This window comes from Capricornis sumatraensis, chromosome 5 (assembly GCF_032405125.1).
Source record: "Capricornis sumatraensis isolate serow.1 chromosome 5, serow.2, whole genome shotgun sequence".
Taxonomy (NCBI): domain Eukaryota; kingdom Metazoa; phylum Chordata; class Mammalia; order Artiodactyla; family Bovidae; genus Capricornis; species Capricornis sumatraensis.
In genome coordinates this window covers 122,738,507-122,754,671 of record NC_091073.1, presented here as the reverse complement: position 1 = coordinate 122,754,671, position 16,165 = coordinate 122,738,507, and the positions used below count along the sequence as shown (strand labels likewise).

Below are 16,165 nucleotides of genomic sequence, written 5' to 3'. Positions count from 1 at the left end.
AAATGAGGTAGGACATTTTAATTTGTGAAATATGTACAAAGATCTAACACACATATCTTTCTATGTGTTTCATTGTCTTTTGCCCACCTTTTTCCATATTGAATTATGTTATCTCTGTATATGTGAAACGCATCAGCTGTTTATCAGATTTTTGTAAATATGTTTTTCTGGTTATCTTGCTTTTTAACTGTGTTTTTGGTTGCAGGATTTTTGCTTTTTATGTATCCAGTCTTTTTCTTCCTTTCGTTTCTGTAGTTGTTTTTGTATTTAGAAGATGATCTCCCTTCATAAGATGACAAATACTCCTTTTTTTCTTGTTCTTTAAAAAATGGTTTTGTTTGCATGTAGCTGTTTAATCCATTTGGAGTTTATACAGATAACTACCTTTTTTCTTACCCCTTTGTGTTTGTGTTTAAAGAAATACATATTTTCTGTAGAAAATTTGAAAAGCAAAATTTATAGTGAAGAAAATTAGTATCACAGTTTCACAACCCAGAGAATTACTGTGAATACTGGACTGCAGCCATGAAATTAAAAGACTCTTACTCCTTGGAAGAAAAGTTATGACCAACCTAGATAGCATATTCAAAAGCAGAGACATTACTTTGCCTACTAAGGTCCGTCTAGTCAAGGCTATGGTTTTTCCTGTAGTCATGTATGGATGTGAGAGTTGGACTGTGAAGAAGGCTGAGCGCCGAAGAATTGATGCTTTTGAACTGTGGTGTTGGAGAAGACTCTTGAGAGTCCCTTGGACTGCAAGGAGATCCAACCAGTCCATTCCCAGGAGATCAACCCTGGGATTTCTTTGGAAGGAATGATGCTAAAGCTGAAGCTTCAGTACTTTGGCCACCTCATGCGAAGAGTTAACTCATTGGAAAAGATTCTGATGCTGGGAGGGATTGGGGGGAGGAGGAGAAGGGGATGACAGAGGATGAGATGGCTGGATGGCATCACCGACTCTATGGACGTGAGTCTGAGTGAACTCCGGGAGATGGTGATGGACAGGGAGGCCTGGCGTGCTGCGATTCATGGGGTCGCAAAGAGTCGGACACGACTGAGTGACGGAACTGAACTGAACTGAAACCCTTGAATATTGTGTGTGCATCTGAACACATAAACTAAATAAATAATGAAATGGAAGCCTAATGGAATTCAGTAGATGAGGTATTTCCCCTCTTAAATTTGCATCTCTTTAATTACTAGTGAGGGTAGCATTCACAAAGCACGTTTATTGGTCGTTTGCATTTGTTCTTGAGTAAATTGCCCCCCTGTATTTCTTGTGTCCATTTTTGCAATATTTAAATTATTAACTGTCAGGTTAATTGCAAACGTTTCCTTCCCAGCTGGCCTTTAATACTGCTTATCCTGTTTCTTGACAAGAATTTTGACCCCTTAGTCTATCGGGTATTTTACACTGGGCTTATGCTTTCTGTCAGACTTGAAACTGGAAACAAATGGAGTCACTGATGCCCTGAAGAGCACATGAACTCAGTAAAGTCAGGGCTAATTGTTAAGTGAACAACAAGAAATTACTCCATTTTTGTTGCTTAGCAATTGAACTCAAGCAAATTAAGGTCTTTACTGAAATTGACGCAAGGAAGTAGGCCATGCGCTGGGAGGCCACCGCGCACGGTGGGACACCGCGCGGGAGCCGGGAGAGCGGCCTGTGTCGCGCGGCTCAGCACCAGTGGTGCTCCTGGCGGACACGCGTAGGCAGCAGTCTGCTGCTGACCAGCAGGTAGCTCATAGATGACTGTGCGTGGCTTCGGCACGTGTCGGAAACGCTTGGTGAGGCTGCTCCCTCGGCCCTCCCCTTCATGATGCTGCTGTCTGTGCTGCGCGCATTTTGAGGATTGGGCTCCAGGTGCTTTCCCGGACGTGCAGGTGGTCTCAGTCCAGGCTAACCAGAATTTTGAGGGAGCTGGCCTTTGTTTCCAGTTTTACGAAACAGAAAGTGCATGACGTACTTAATGAACTGTCCGTGCTCTAGTCATAGCCATTTGTTTGTTCTTTTTATGGACTGAAAGTAAGAACTATCAGCACACGGTGTGCTGTGTATTTATGCTGGAGTCTTAACCTTGGAAGTAAATGTATCTGTTTGCATTGGTTGCCTTTCTGATTATTGTGTAAGAGTTTAAGCTCAGGCATTGTGTTTTGTCTATGAATCAGGGCTTAGAGAAGTACTCCCCACATAGTGGCAGCCCAGTAAACACGTGTTGAATGAGTAGGTAGGCTGCAAACAGTAGCTTTAACCTCCAGTGACCACGTCTGCTAAAGGTTGGGGAGCTAGAGGAGGAGCCCCTAAGTTACGTCATTGCTTCTGGATACATTCTTGCAGTAGGTCTTAGGAAGTCCTAGCCACCAGAGCTGGACGTTGTTCTCGAGGGTTTGATGAGCCTGACTTCTGCTTCTGGTGTTTTGGTAGAGCTGCTTGCAGTGACTTTCATGAAGCTTCACGTCTTATCTTTCTCTTCTGAATTCATAGCTGTGTTTAATCTTGCAGATGACATCCCAGGAGTGTTTGTCTCCTTAGATTGTCTTGGGGCTGAAGGTTCGCCAACCTTAGATATGTTTGCTTCTTTGTTTTTTAAAGCTTATGAGCATTAATGGGGCCAGACTGTCAAGGGAGCACCCAGGGTGTGGCACCCAGGGTGTGGTTCAGTGTGCGGCTGAGGCGGTGGTGACAGGGGCCGGGTCGGCTGTGGAGAGTATACGTCCGCGTTGCTGCAGCTGCACATAAGCTCCGTCCTGGGCACTGTGGCTGCTCTTTGATGAGCTCCCTGGGAGATGGCAGGGTGGCTCGGGGCGGAGGCTGATGGGATCTCTGAGACTAGGACAAGGCCATCTGTCCACTTACTATGAGGCTCCTCTGCTGAGGTCTCCCTTTGATGAGATGCAAATCAGTTCACATTTTTTTCCCATTCAGAGTTGGCTGTCTGCATGCCTCTTCTCCAAACCTCCTTGTGATCGGGTTTCCAGTCACACTCCTTCCAAGTCCCCGACCTTCCAGCTGAGCCATAGGCCAGTATGAATGTGTAATTATGTGTCTGGCCGTTTCTGCGCACTGCCCACAGTCCTGTCCACTGGGAGGATTCCCTGTCACTGCTGGCCTTTGTAGATGTCCCAGGGAGGGCTGTCCACCCACCCCCCCGGGGCAGTGTCTGCATGTTTGGCAGACCTGTCTGCGAGCCAGGCCCCATCTTCTCTTCCTCTGCCAGCTGATGAGAAGGAATGCCCATCAGGCCACAGGTACAGTCCAGCTAGGGGAGGGAAGGGGGGATCGTGGCGTCTGGGCCACTTTCACGTGACTGACTCCTGCCTTCAGGGCCTGCTCGGCACGATCACCACTTGCATCTGAAGTTGGGTGTTGCTGTGCACGTCCACTTTATGGCTTGGCACACCCGCCAGCTCATGGTGGCCCACTCCGGTTGCATGGTGACTTGGTGACCCACAAGCCTGACAGCAAGCCAGTAACTTTCTCAGAGGGAAGGTAGTAGTTACCTGCAGGGGGATGGCAGGACTTTGTTCCAAAATCCCGAGGGCCTTTGCTGTGATTCCCCTCCAGGGTCTGTCATGGGCTCTGAACAGCATCCTCTCTGCTGCCGACACTTCCAGCACCATTAGATCTGCTGGGTCGTAAGGCCAAGGGCAAAGCAGCCTGCAGAGCTGCCTGGGCCTGCTACAGAGCCTTCTCTTGTTTTGAGCCCTGCTCAAAACCAGCAGCCTTCTGTATCACTCAGCAATTGGCCGGAGCGGCACACCCATGCGAGGAGCATGTTCCTTTTTCAAATCCCAAGAAGGCCCTGAGCAGTGCACCTCTGCTTGGCTTAGGAGAAGGGCTGTGACCCAGAAGAGCTGTGACCCAGACTGCTGGGCCCTGGAGTGTCTTCCGACAAGTCTCAGGTTGCTGCTGCTGCTCACTCACTAGGTCTGACTAGCGTCCTGTCATCTGGGTAGGGGCGTGGTGTGCAGTCCCCTGGAAGGGGATGGTGAAGGAGATCCCTCAAACTCAGCTGTGACATAGGGCCAGGAGGAGCTGGGCCCTGAAGTCAGGACGGTGAAGCTGAGTTGTTTGCTTTGCCAGCTGAAAGCAGACGGCTTCCGGCGGGCCTCACGGGTGGGCTTTCCCAGGTGGCCCCAGTGGTGAAGAACCCGCCTGCTAGTGCAGGCCTCATGGCCAGGGATGGAGGAAAGAGCTTTAGTCACATCGGTAGGCATCCCAGGGGAGAGGGCAGTGGCGCCCCACTCCAGTGCTCTTGCCTGGCAAATCCCACGGACGGAGGAGCCTGGTGGGCTGCAGTCCATGGGGTCTCTAGGAGTCGGACATGACTGAGCAACTTCACTTTCACTTTTCACTTTGATTCATTGGAGAAGGAAATGGCAACCCACTCCTGTGTTCTTGCCTGGAGAATCCCAGGGACGGCGGAGCCTGGTGGGCTGCAGTCCATGGGGTTGCACAGAGTCTGACATGACTGAAGCGACTCAGCAGCAGCAGCAGCAGGCATACCAGGTACCAGGACATGTATTCATTTGCCCTCACAGTGAAGCCATGTCTGCTGCCGCAGCTTCAACGTAGCACCCGCTGGTTGACAGTCGCTCTCTGGTTAAGCTGCTAAGAACCTACAGTCATTCTCCAAGGTCCCTCTTGGGGATGTGAGAGTCAACCCCCTCTCATTCCCCCCCTTACCTTCAGGAACGTGGGATTTCTTGTGGGTTATGGTTTCCAGGTTAGAGGTGGTTCTAGTGGCTTCTGCTTGGCCTTTCTCACGGTGATAGCTCTTTTCTGCAGGTCAGGGAACTGTGTGGGGCTTCTGCCTGCATCTGAGCACGTGCATTCCGGTTAGGCACTTCAGACCTGGGGAAAACTGCGGCACAGGTTCAGGGACCCACTGTGAGGCGTGTGCAGCCTGAGCTAAACTCCCTTGACCCCTGACCTCCACAAGCCCCTGCTCTGACCGGGGTGATGTTTTGGGTCCTCTGGAGGTAGAGTCATTTCAGAGTCAGAGTTAGTAGTCCCCGAATGTCTGATGACTTCTCTTACCCCAGGGCAGTGATGGTATCCGAATTCACGTGTTAATCATTTGCCGTCTTGTGACATTTATGGGATTTTCTTGAATCATTTTCTGTCTTTTTTGTTAAACGTTTCATAAATTCACGCTAAACTCTCTGAGGCCTGGGAGCATGTCTTAGATTTTCTTAGTCTCCCATGGGGCACCTGCCCCGGTCCTTGCACAGGGACAAGTGAAGGCTCATTGATTGGGTGAGTGACAGCCATTAACTGTGTCATTAGGGATACTTTGCCAGAGTGGGCTTAATTTGAAAATGAATTTAACGGCTTATTCTGAAAAGTTGTCAGTATGGAATGATTGTGCCTTTAATGTGTAAGTCACGTGAGGATTAGAGGCTAAAGTATGTGTCGACAGTGCTTTGATATCTATAAATGTATTCAGTTTAGCTTGAATACAGGGCTTGGATCTTGGACATGTGTTTGAAATGCTTCATGTTAACTGTATTACCTTGGAATTACAGGGTTCTGGGCCAAAATTTAGTGACATGAATAAATAGAATATTTAACTTAGTTCTAAATTGCTATCTTTCAGTAAGATGTAGCTGTGTCTACAATGAGAGAATTATGAAAATACTTTCTTCAAAAACATAATATAGAAATGGTATTGGAGCTGGAGTGGGTCAGGTTGATAGTCTTCTGCTCATGGATGGTTTTAGCTGGGGCTCTTTGTCACTGTCAGCTGGATGCTAAGAGCGACAGCGTTCATTGTTCCCTTGCTGTGGGCCATGGCGTGCCAGTGATTACAGTTTAGTATAGGATGGTCCAAAAGGGACTAAGAGGACAAATGAAAATGGTAGCTAAAATTGTGTTATTTTTAATTCTAATTTATTATTACAATTAAAATAGGGAAAGAATAAAAATAGAAGAAAGTGTCTATTGTGCTCGCTTTCTGAGTCTTTACTATTAGAGAGCAAGTGGAGGAGTGCGGAATTCCCCAGATGAAGCACCATTCAGGTGCTTAGTGACTTTCCCTTCTTGAGTGATGAGAATGCTTTGGGACTGGATGAAGGCAGTTGGTTGCCCAGCGTTGTAAACACACTAAATGCCGCTGAAGTTTCCACTTCAAAACGATACTTTTATGTATGTGAGTTTAAAATGAAAATGAAACTTTCATATACCTTTGGATATAATCAAGTTATAACCTTAAATAAGGAAATAATTCTTCAGTTTTTGAGGCATTTTCTCTCAGCTAAGCTATCTATGCCCACTTATGACCAGACAGAGAAAGATACACATTTATAATATGATTGACCATTCTAAGATTCTGCCTGTTGAAGGATAACCACGGTGAACCTGGCTGGGCTCTGCAAGGCATGTGTGCATTATTTCGATCTGTCAGCAAGAAGAGCCAGTATGATATTTTGGACATGATCCAAGAACAGCCCCAATTCATCTTTGTTTTATACATTTTCAAGACCCACAGAAGGTCAAACAATTCAAACTTTTAGATTATAAGCAATTAAACTTAAAAAGGAAAAATAGGTATCATGTTTACTTATGTATAAACATTAAATCAAAAGTTAGCTCTTACTAAATTTTAAGGTATCATTTTTAGTCAAATATTACTAACAGTTTCTAGTTAATTGGTCTCAATAATTCAGCCATTTGTTATAATGTGCACTATTCTAGTTGTATAGTTACTTGATATTTATTATATATAATGGTGAAATAAAAAGCAACCTAAGTAGGAAATTTGCGTAAATTTTGGTAGATCCAAACAGTGAGTGCTTTTTTACCGTTATAGATGATGATGTAGACGAATATGTGTTTATAGAGAAAGATGTTGAAAAAAAATGTTTTTATTTGAGTGGTAGGATCATATAATACAGAAACTTTATATTTTATAAAAAATTTTGTTTTTGTGTTTGCATTTATAATATTTTTACAGTAGATGCGTATTGCTTTTTAAATTTTAACAACAAAGTTAAAATGTTTCACAGCTTGTTGCTGAAATTGTTCTTTTTGTTTTGTTTTCCAAGTACAGAAGCAAAAGCTATGCTTGTGAGGTTCTCACAACACTCACTATTCAAGAGCAAACTTGTAGTCTTTCCTTTAAAGCTTATGCTTTCTTAGATTTTTTTTTATTATATGTCACTTTTTGGCAATTGGGTTAGATCTTCAATTCCAGTGAAATATGGTTTTAACTTAGTTTTACCGCTTTGGAAATTTTTGAATATGGCTGAACTTGAATTAATTTTCTAATTTAAAAGAATGAAGTTTTTTGTCTGTGTGATTAAAAAGTGATTGATTTTTTTTTGCTTCATAGTGTTATATTTTGTATTGAAATATTTTGTGACTCCAGCAGATGGAGCTAGAAGGTAATGTATCCATTGGTGATCTGGCAGTTCAGTTTGGTTGGGTTGAGTTTTGAATTAAGTATTCTGGAATTGTTAAATAGCGTTTGTTTGTTTAGCTACCTCTTTTGGGGATAGATATTGAATATCTTTCAAAACAGTTGTCATTGCAACTGATTTAGATAAACTGCAAGTTTTCTGGATTTTTAGGGTTCTACTGTGTTGGAGCATATGATTTTAGTTTTCTGAAGTAGAGAAATTTAGCTAACATTTTTTCTTTTACAAATTGATAAGTAATAATATATAATATAATAAAGGTGGTAGTAGTAGTATCTTTAGTGTATTAGTCCTAATTTTTAATTTAAGAACATTTTATCAAAATTATACCATATTCTTAAGAGATGTTTATGTGTGTATGTCTGATATATGTTTGCAGAATGCTGAAAACTTGTTAAGTTTTACAGTTTTCAAAAATAAAATGACAACTTAGTGTACAGTAGCTTTATTATTTTTCTAATTAAATGTTCTCATAGTAACTTTAACTTTCTTATATGTTGCAAATTTGATAATTAGAATGAGCTGAGTCTGAAGCTTTCACATTTATTCTGGTTAATAAATTTAAGTTTCTGCATTTAATTTACATAGGTGATTATACTGTTACCTAGTATATTACCATCAACTCTCAAATTCTTTGTGTTAACTGAATTTTTCTTACAAAAATAAATGTGGTGGAGGGTATCTCTTTTTGCAGTTGTGGTTGGTAGAACCATCAGCAGTAATGTTGACTTTCCTGGAAAGAGGGAAGTGGGGGAAAATAAAAAAAATTAAATTATATGTGTTATAGTAATATATAAAGTTCAGTACATAAAAGAAGACACCAATTTCATTACAAACGTAAATGAATTGTTATTCAGAATCTTTGTGATCATCCTATTTTCTTCACTTATTGATAAAGATTTCTTTGTTTACATTTTTATGGCTATCTTCATTTTAAGTGTGTTAGTTAGGTAGAATAGATAAATTTTTCCTGATTTGTGATCTTGTGCCTAAGGCAGACTTTCGTTTTTCAACTTTTGATTTCTAGAGAATTTGAATTTGTATTTTTCACTATATGAAAGGGACACATAATGATCAGAAGGATAAATTCTAGAAGTATATATACTTTTTATATTTAGAAATCAACAGTAATAATGTCTCCTTTATAACATGGATGATAATTGTTTCAAATTACAAAGCCTAAATAAAATTGTCCCCCTGATTATAAAAGCATAGTGAAGCATTCAAGGTTTATACTCACGGTTGAGACTGTGTGAGTGCAGCCTCTGAAGCTGCTGCCATTCCATAATTTGTGCTTTTGCAGAGGGTAGAATGTGAGCTGTGCTTAGGGAGGCCAAAAAGTAAGGATCTGAGATCTGTGACCGGTGGCCCAGCAAGCATCTGCATCTCAGTTAGGCTTTGCTGCTCTCTGCCTTTCTTAGGCATTTTGTGGGGAAGTTATTTGATACTGTGGTGTGGAGGATTTTGAGTTTCACAAAGGAGTTTAAATATGATTTTTAAGAGTCTTTATATGCCCGTTATAGAAGGCTCAGAACGTGTAGGCCAGTGGGAAGAAAAAGTCATCCATAATTCTGCTGTGTTCACATTGTTAATAATTTGGTATATTTCTTTGCAGTTTATTTTCTGAGCCTTTTTTTTGGTCATTGTTGTTTTCATGTATTTTTAATGCTATATTAGAATGCAGAGTATTGATGTGTAAGCTTTTTTTTGGCGTAATTGAGAATTGTTCTTTAAGGAAAGGATCGAGAGCTGCGACCCCATGGACTGTGGCCCGCCAGACTCCCCTGTCCATGGGATTCTCCAGGCAAGAATCCTGGAGTGGGCTGCCTGCCCTCCTCCAGGGGATCTTCCCCACCCAGGGACTGAACTTGCATCTCTATGTCTCCTGCATTGGCAGATGGGTGTTTTTTTTTTGTTTTTTTTTTTAAACACTGGCACCATCTGTCTGGCGTAATTGCTGATGTACTTTGGAATTTTCAAGATTTTGAACCATTTGCATTATGTTGAGTCAGGGCAGAGAGAGGCACTGATGATAATTTAGCATTTTCATCTGTGATTTCTCTCCTGTTGTTCACAAGTGTGCTGCGAGTTATGTTTAGCCCAGTTTATACATGAACTAGGACGGCAGAGTTCAGGTCCCTTTTCTAGGTCTTGTATAGCTGGTGGGTGCAAACCCAGGCTGGTCAGACATAAAGTGCCCCTCACTTAGACATTTGCTGCCAGGCCTGGGAAGGCCTTAAACCATGAGCCGTGTGAGTCTCTTGTTGTGAGCTAAATGCACAGAGTCCGTTCAGCATTTTACTGAAGTCTGGGTGGTTAAAGACCTTCTGTATTTGAAAGACATACTGGTATCTTTAGGCTTGGATGTTCAAAAGTGTTCTGTTTTAGTGTTTTCCAAACTGGTCAGAAGCTCAGCTAAGCATTTTGTTTTCCTGAAATGGATAGAATTAACGGGCTATCATATTCTCAGCTTAAACATGGCCCTTAAGAAAATCTTGTGAAATAGATGTTCTCTTTTTGGCAGACCAAAAAGGGCCCTCTTGATCTCATGAGCCCTTAGGATCTCATGAGCTGAAGTGAAGGTTCTCCTGATAGCATATTTATTGGAGGCTCTGGGAAAGAGTTTGCTTCCAGGTTCATTCACGCTGTGGCTCAGCTTGGTTCTCTGTAGCTGTGGGCCTGAGCCCCTGTTTCCTGGCTAGCTGTTAGCGAGGCGCCCATCTGCCCTGCAGGTTACCTGCCTCTTTCTCAGGCTTTCATGTGACAGCTACCCCCACTCCAGTCCCCAGCAAAGTTGTGTCAAGTTCTTCCCTGACTTACCCTTCTGCTGCATTTCTGACTCCTCTGAGAGAAAGTTCTCTGCTTTTAAGCACTCCTTTGGTTAGGTTGTACCCACCTGGCCTATCCTAAGATGGTGTCCGTGTCTGTCTTTATTAAAGTCCACAGCCTTAATTGTGTCTGCAGCTTCTTGTCTCCATGTATATTGGGTTGAAAGTGTTTCCCCCAGGTTCGCGAATGCTTAGAACCTCAGAACATAACCTTATTTGGAAATAATACCCTTGCTGACATAGTTAGTAAATTAAGGCCACGATGAATTAGGGTGGGCCCTAGTCCAATAACTAGTGTCCTTACAAGAAGACAAAACAGAGACTTGCGCAATGGGAAGAATGCGAAGACAAAGGCAGAGGTTGGAGCGATGTGTCTACGAGGCCAGGAGTGTGCCACCTCTAAGGGAGGAGTCTTCCTAGAACCTCTGCGAGGAGTGTGGTCCTTCTGACACCTTGATTTTGGACTTCTAGCCTCCACAACGGTGGGAGAATAAAGTCTCGTTGTTTGAAGCTGTCCAGTCTGTGGGACTTTGTTACAGAAGCCCTAAAAACGAATATACCATGTAGCATATTCACTAATAATACTGGATGACAACTCCAGGGATTAAGGCGTGAATATCTTTGGGGATTTGCTCTGCCTCCCATGAGCCTACAGCTGCGTACAAAGCAGGAAAATACAACCCATAATGAAGAGAAAAGTCAGTCAGAACTTGGAAGTGACACAGATTAGAAATTAGTAAATAAGAACCCTGAAACGTTTCTTGTGACTGTTTCATTTGTTCCAGGGACTGGAGGAAAGACTGAACATATTGAGACATGAAAGATGTGAGAAACAACCAAATAAACTGCTAGAGATGAAACCTGTAATATCTGACATGAAATGTACTGGATGGGATAAAAGCAGAGTAGATGTAGAAGAGATCAGTGGATTCTAAGACACAGCAATAGAACACTGTCTAAAAAAGAAACAGGAAAAAAATGACTGAAAAACCAGGGCATCAGTGATGTAATTGATGTTCCTGAAGGAGAGAGGGTTAAGAAAAATATTTGAAAAACTAATGGCAGAAAAATTTCAAGATTAGATGAAAACTGCAAACCCTCTTATCCAAAAGCTCAACTTGTCCCAGTTACAAAAGACCTGTCAAGATACATCATCAGATTGATCAAAACAAGCGATAAGGAGAAGTCAGAGAAGAAGACGTAAAGTACAGAGGGTCAGTGATGAGAACTGCAGGGTATCTCTCGTGGGGGAGAATGCAGGGCAGATGACGGAGCGGCAGCGTCCTCAAAGTTCCGAAAGAGGAAAGCCCTGCCGACCTGGTCTCATATCCAGTGAAGACATTTTTCCCGACAGAGTCAAAATAAAGACAGGCTCAGATATACAGAAGGTGAAAGGTCATCACTGCAGACCTATACTGCCAAAAATAAGGGGCGCCCTCCAAGCGGAGGCAGAGCGGAAGAAGACAGATACCTGGACCTGTAAGACACAATGAGGACCGCGAGAGGCGGCTAATTTTTGGGTAAATATAAAAGAGTATTTACCATACAAGTCTTATGAAAAGAATTGGCTGTTTAAATAAAAAGCAGTAACAAGATGTTGTGAGTTTTATAACGTGTGAGTAAAAGCGCATGCCACCAGCAGCACGAGGGCGGGAGGAAGGAAGTGGAGGCAGGCTGTAAGCGTCCTAGATGCTGTCTGTGAAGTGTTTCTGTGCCTCTTGCAGGCAGGTCGGGATGATTTAAAGGTGTATGTGATGAACCCCAAACAACCCTAAAGTATCTCAAAGAGAGATACCGTCAATAAGCAAGCAGAAGAAACAGAATGGGATCACAGCAACAGTTAATCCAAAGGGTCACAGAAAAAGAAGGCAAAGGGAGGACAAAACAGTGGGCCAAATACAGAACCAAGAGCAGAAGGATGCACTTAAGCCTGCTCATGTCAGTAAACATCAGTGGCCTAAACATTCGATTAAAAGGCAGAGATATTAATTAAAAAGGAAAACACAAATATATGCTGCCTGTAAGAACCTGCTTTAAATGTAAACACACACACACTGGTTAACTGGTTAATAGGAGAAAAAAGATTCACTATACTAATTCTAAGGAAAAGGAAGATGAAATAATTAGTATATTATTATCAGAGAAAGGTAAAAATGTTAATAGGCATAAAGATCATTTCATAATGATGAAGGGGTTCATTCATTAAAAGAACATAGTAATAAGCTCATCTACTGAAAAAATGCCTGTTTACTACATAGCTATGAAATGCACGGGCTTCCCTGTTGGCTCAGATGGTAAAGAATCCGCCTGCAATGTGGGAGACCTGGGTTCGATCCCTGGGTTGGGAAGATCCCCTGGAGAAGGGAATGGCTACCTACTCTGGTATTTTGGCCTGGAGAATCCCATGGACAGAGGAGCCTGGTGGGCTACAGTGCATGGGGTTGCAAAGAGTTAGACACGACTGAGCGACTTTCGCTATTAAACACATGAAGCAAAAACTTAAGAAAGGATTAATAGTCAAAGTTACAATTATGTTCAGATATGTAACTATCCCTTTTTCAATAATTTATGGAACAAGTAGCCAGGAAGAATTAAGGATATAGAAGGCCTGAATAAAATTAACTATTTTGGCCTAAGTTGTATTTATGGAACACTGCCCAACAGTCATGGAATACACATTCTTTTCAAGTACTCTGGGAATGTGAACCAAGAAAGCCATATTCTGTGCCATTAAACAAATTTCAATACTTGAAGTCATAAAAGATGCTCTCTGACTGGAAACGGTCAGTTTTCATTCCAATCCCAAAGAAAGGCAACGCCAAAGAATGCTCAAACTACCTCACAATTGCATTCATCTCATGTGCTAGTAAAGTAATGCTCAAAATTCTCTGAGCCAGGCTTCAGCAGTATGTGAACCGTGAACTTCCAGATGTTCAAGCTGGTTTTAGAAAAGGCAGAGGAACCAGAGATCAAATTGCCAACATCTGCCGGATCATGGAAAAAGCAAGAGAGTTCCAGAAAAACATCTATTTCTGCTTTATTGACTATGCCAAAGCCTTTGACTGTGTGGATCACAATAAACTGTGGAAAATTCTGAAAGAGATGGGAACACCAGACCACCTGACCTGCCTCTTGAGAAACCTATATGCAGGTCAGGAAGCAACAGTTAGAACTGGACATGAAACAACAGACTGGTTTCCAGTAGGAAAAGGAGTATATCAAGGCTGTATATTGTCACCTTGCTTATTTAACTTATATGCAGAGTACATCATGAGAAACGCTGGGCTGGAAGAAATGCAAGCTGGAATCAAGACTGCCGGGAGAAATATCAATAACCTCAGATAGGCAGATGACACGACCCTTATGGTAGAAAGTGAAGAGAAACTAAAGAGCCTCTTGATGAAAGTGAAAGAGGAGAGTGAAAAAGTTGGCCTAAAGCTCAACATTCAGAAAACAAAGATCATGGCATCTGGTTCCATCACTTCATGGGAAATAGATGGGAAACAGTGTCAGACTTTATTTTGGGGGGCTCAAAAATCACATGCATCAACACAGAGATGGACAGGTAGGCTAACTAAATGGAATACAGAGCCCAGGAATACATCCAAACACATTGTAAATTCATTTTCACACAGATGTAAAGGCAGTTTGGCAGAAGAGGCTGTTTTCAGTAAATGGTGCTGGAGCAGTTGGATAGTCGGTCATAGGTTTAAAAATGAACTTCAGTCCATGTCTGGCAGAAAGTGATGCAAAAGAATCATAGACTTAAATGTAAAACTGTAACACTTGTAGAGGGAAATATAGGAGAAAGTCTTTGCCATTGGGTTAGGCTGTAGTTTCTTCGGCAAGATAGCTAAAGCATGATCTGTAAAGAAAACATTGATAAATTGCACTTTGTCAACATTGGGAATCTTGTTCTTTGAAAGATGGTGTTAAGAAGATGAAAAGATAATTCACAGAGTGGGAGAAGGTATCTGGAAATCATATGCCTTATAAAAGACTTGTAATCAGAGTATATAAAGAGCTTCCAGACTCACTAAGTACAACCCAGTGAAACAGTGGGCAACACATTTGGAGAGACATTTAGCAAAGAAGTTGTAAATGGATGGCAGATAAGTTCATGAAAAGATTTGACGTGATTATTCATGGGGGCAATGCAAGCTTACAGCAGTGACGAGATACCAGTGTGCATCTGTGAGAACGACTGAGGCTGGAAAGACCCCTTTTTTGTCAAATGTGGACGAGACTTCAGCTCTGCTGGTGGGTATGTGAAATTGTATACCCACTTTGGAAAACATTTTGGCAGTTTCTTTAAGTGTTAAGAAACACACCTGCTTTATGACCCAGACATTGCACGCTCACGTATTTACCCAAAAGATAGGAAAGCTTGTGTCCATATGATGACTTGTGCTTGAGTGTATAAAACTCAAGTTTATGTATAAAGTTGTGTTGTATAAACTACAACTTTGGTTGTGAGACACAACTAAACACAGCTTCAGTTGTGAGAACCGCAGCTCGGATAGTTTGCAGGGACCTGGGTGGAGTGTGGTGAACTGAATGCAACCTGATACAGAGGGGCAGGCTACCGATGTGCCGCAGCTTGAGAAACCTCAGCAGGCTTCCGCCAGGTGGCAAAAGCCAGACAGAAACAAGAGCATATACTACATTTGCCATGCATAGAAAACTTTAATTTTTTTATAAAAAATGTAGTGTTTTGTAAAGTGCAGAATCTGACTCCTGGAGTGTGGAGTAGGGTAGAGAGTGCAGGAGGCAGAGATGATAAAATGGTAAGGAAGCTGGGAGTGACGGTTGCATTTGTTGTCTTGGTTACGGTGACGTAACTGTCAAAGTTTATGACATTGTACACTTTGTGTCAATAAAGTCATAAATTGTCAATAAATTATACACACTATAGCAATAATAACTCAGCAAATTTGCTACAGATTAATATTCTTGCTTTTTATCTATGTCCTGCTTTTTTACCAAGTGAACACGGGTGCTCGGAGAGTCTGGTAGCTTGGTACGGGAGCTAATTAGCACCGTGTGTTAGTAGCCTCTGGGGATGCGATGGTTATTAAACGGAAAAAGTCATTAAGTGCTTGTTTTGTGACAGATGTGCTGGTTGTCCATGCATTATTTCACTGAATTCTCAGCGTCACCTACAGACGTGATCCTCAGCCTCGTGTAGAGGACGAACCTGTGACCTGGAAGGCTTGTCACATGAAGTGCAGGGGCTCGAACTCGGGTCTGTCTGGAGGTCTTGTGTGTCCATTTGGTCACCATCCTTATGTGTCTTTCCTGGTTATTAACACAATACAGTTGGCTGTAACTATAACCCCTCTGATTGAAGAAGATTAAGATTTTTAGCACCTTAATTTTTTTTAAGACTGAAAAGTGGTTAAGCATTTTAGAACAGTTTTTATTTTTACAAGTACAAATTAAAGTTTTTCCCTTTGAAAGATATGAGACATTGTTTTTGAAGACATTTTGTAAAACATTCTGTTTCCTGCTAAGATGAATATGTACTGTAAAGTCATTCAACCTATCTAGATTTTTGAATAAGAAGCAGCAAACTGGTCTTCAGTTATATCGCCGTGTTCACTAAAGGAGGGGCCTCTCTCTAGGCAACTCGTGCGAGTGCTGCAGTCATCCCTTTGTCTACATTCCGTGCTGTTCCAGAGAGGGTTTAGGGTGTTATGAAACGTGCATGTGGGTCTGTAACCAGGGCAGTTGGGAGCTGTCTTCCTTGGCTCCCTGAGGGCTCAGTGTGGATCTCCGTGTGTCTGAAGTGGAAGGTCCCCGAGGGCAGCGGTGTGTCTTTCCTCCATTGCTGCATCTCCAATGCCTGGAACAGTGCCACATAAGTAAGGGTCTCGGAAGAACATCAGTTGCCCGTTTTCAAAAGCATTGGATTTTAA

The 16,165-nt window shown here is 42.3% G+C and overlaps 1 protein-coding gene across 2 annotated transcripts in view; it reads left to right on the top strand.

Annotated features, from left to right (window-relative positions):
• Positions 1 to 16,165, top strand: part of LMBR1 (limb development membrane protein 1) — a 129,357-nt gene that overhangs the window by 25,824 nt on the left and 87,368 nt on the right. The gene's annotated exons all lie outside the window — the stretch shown is intronic.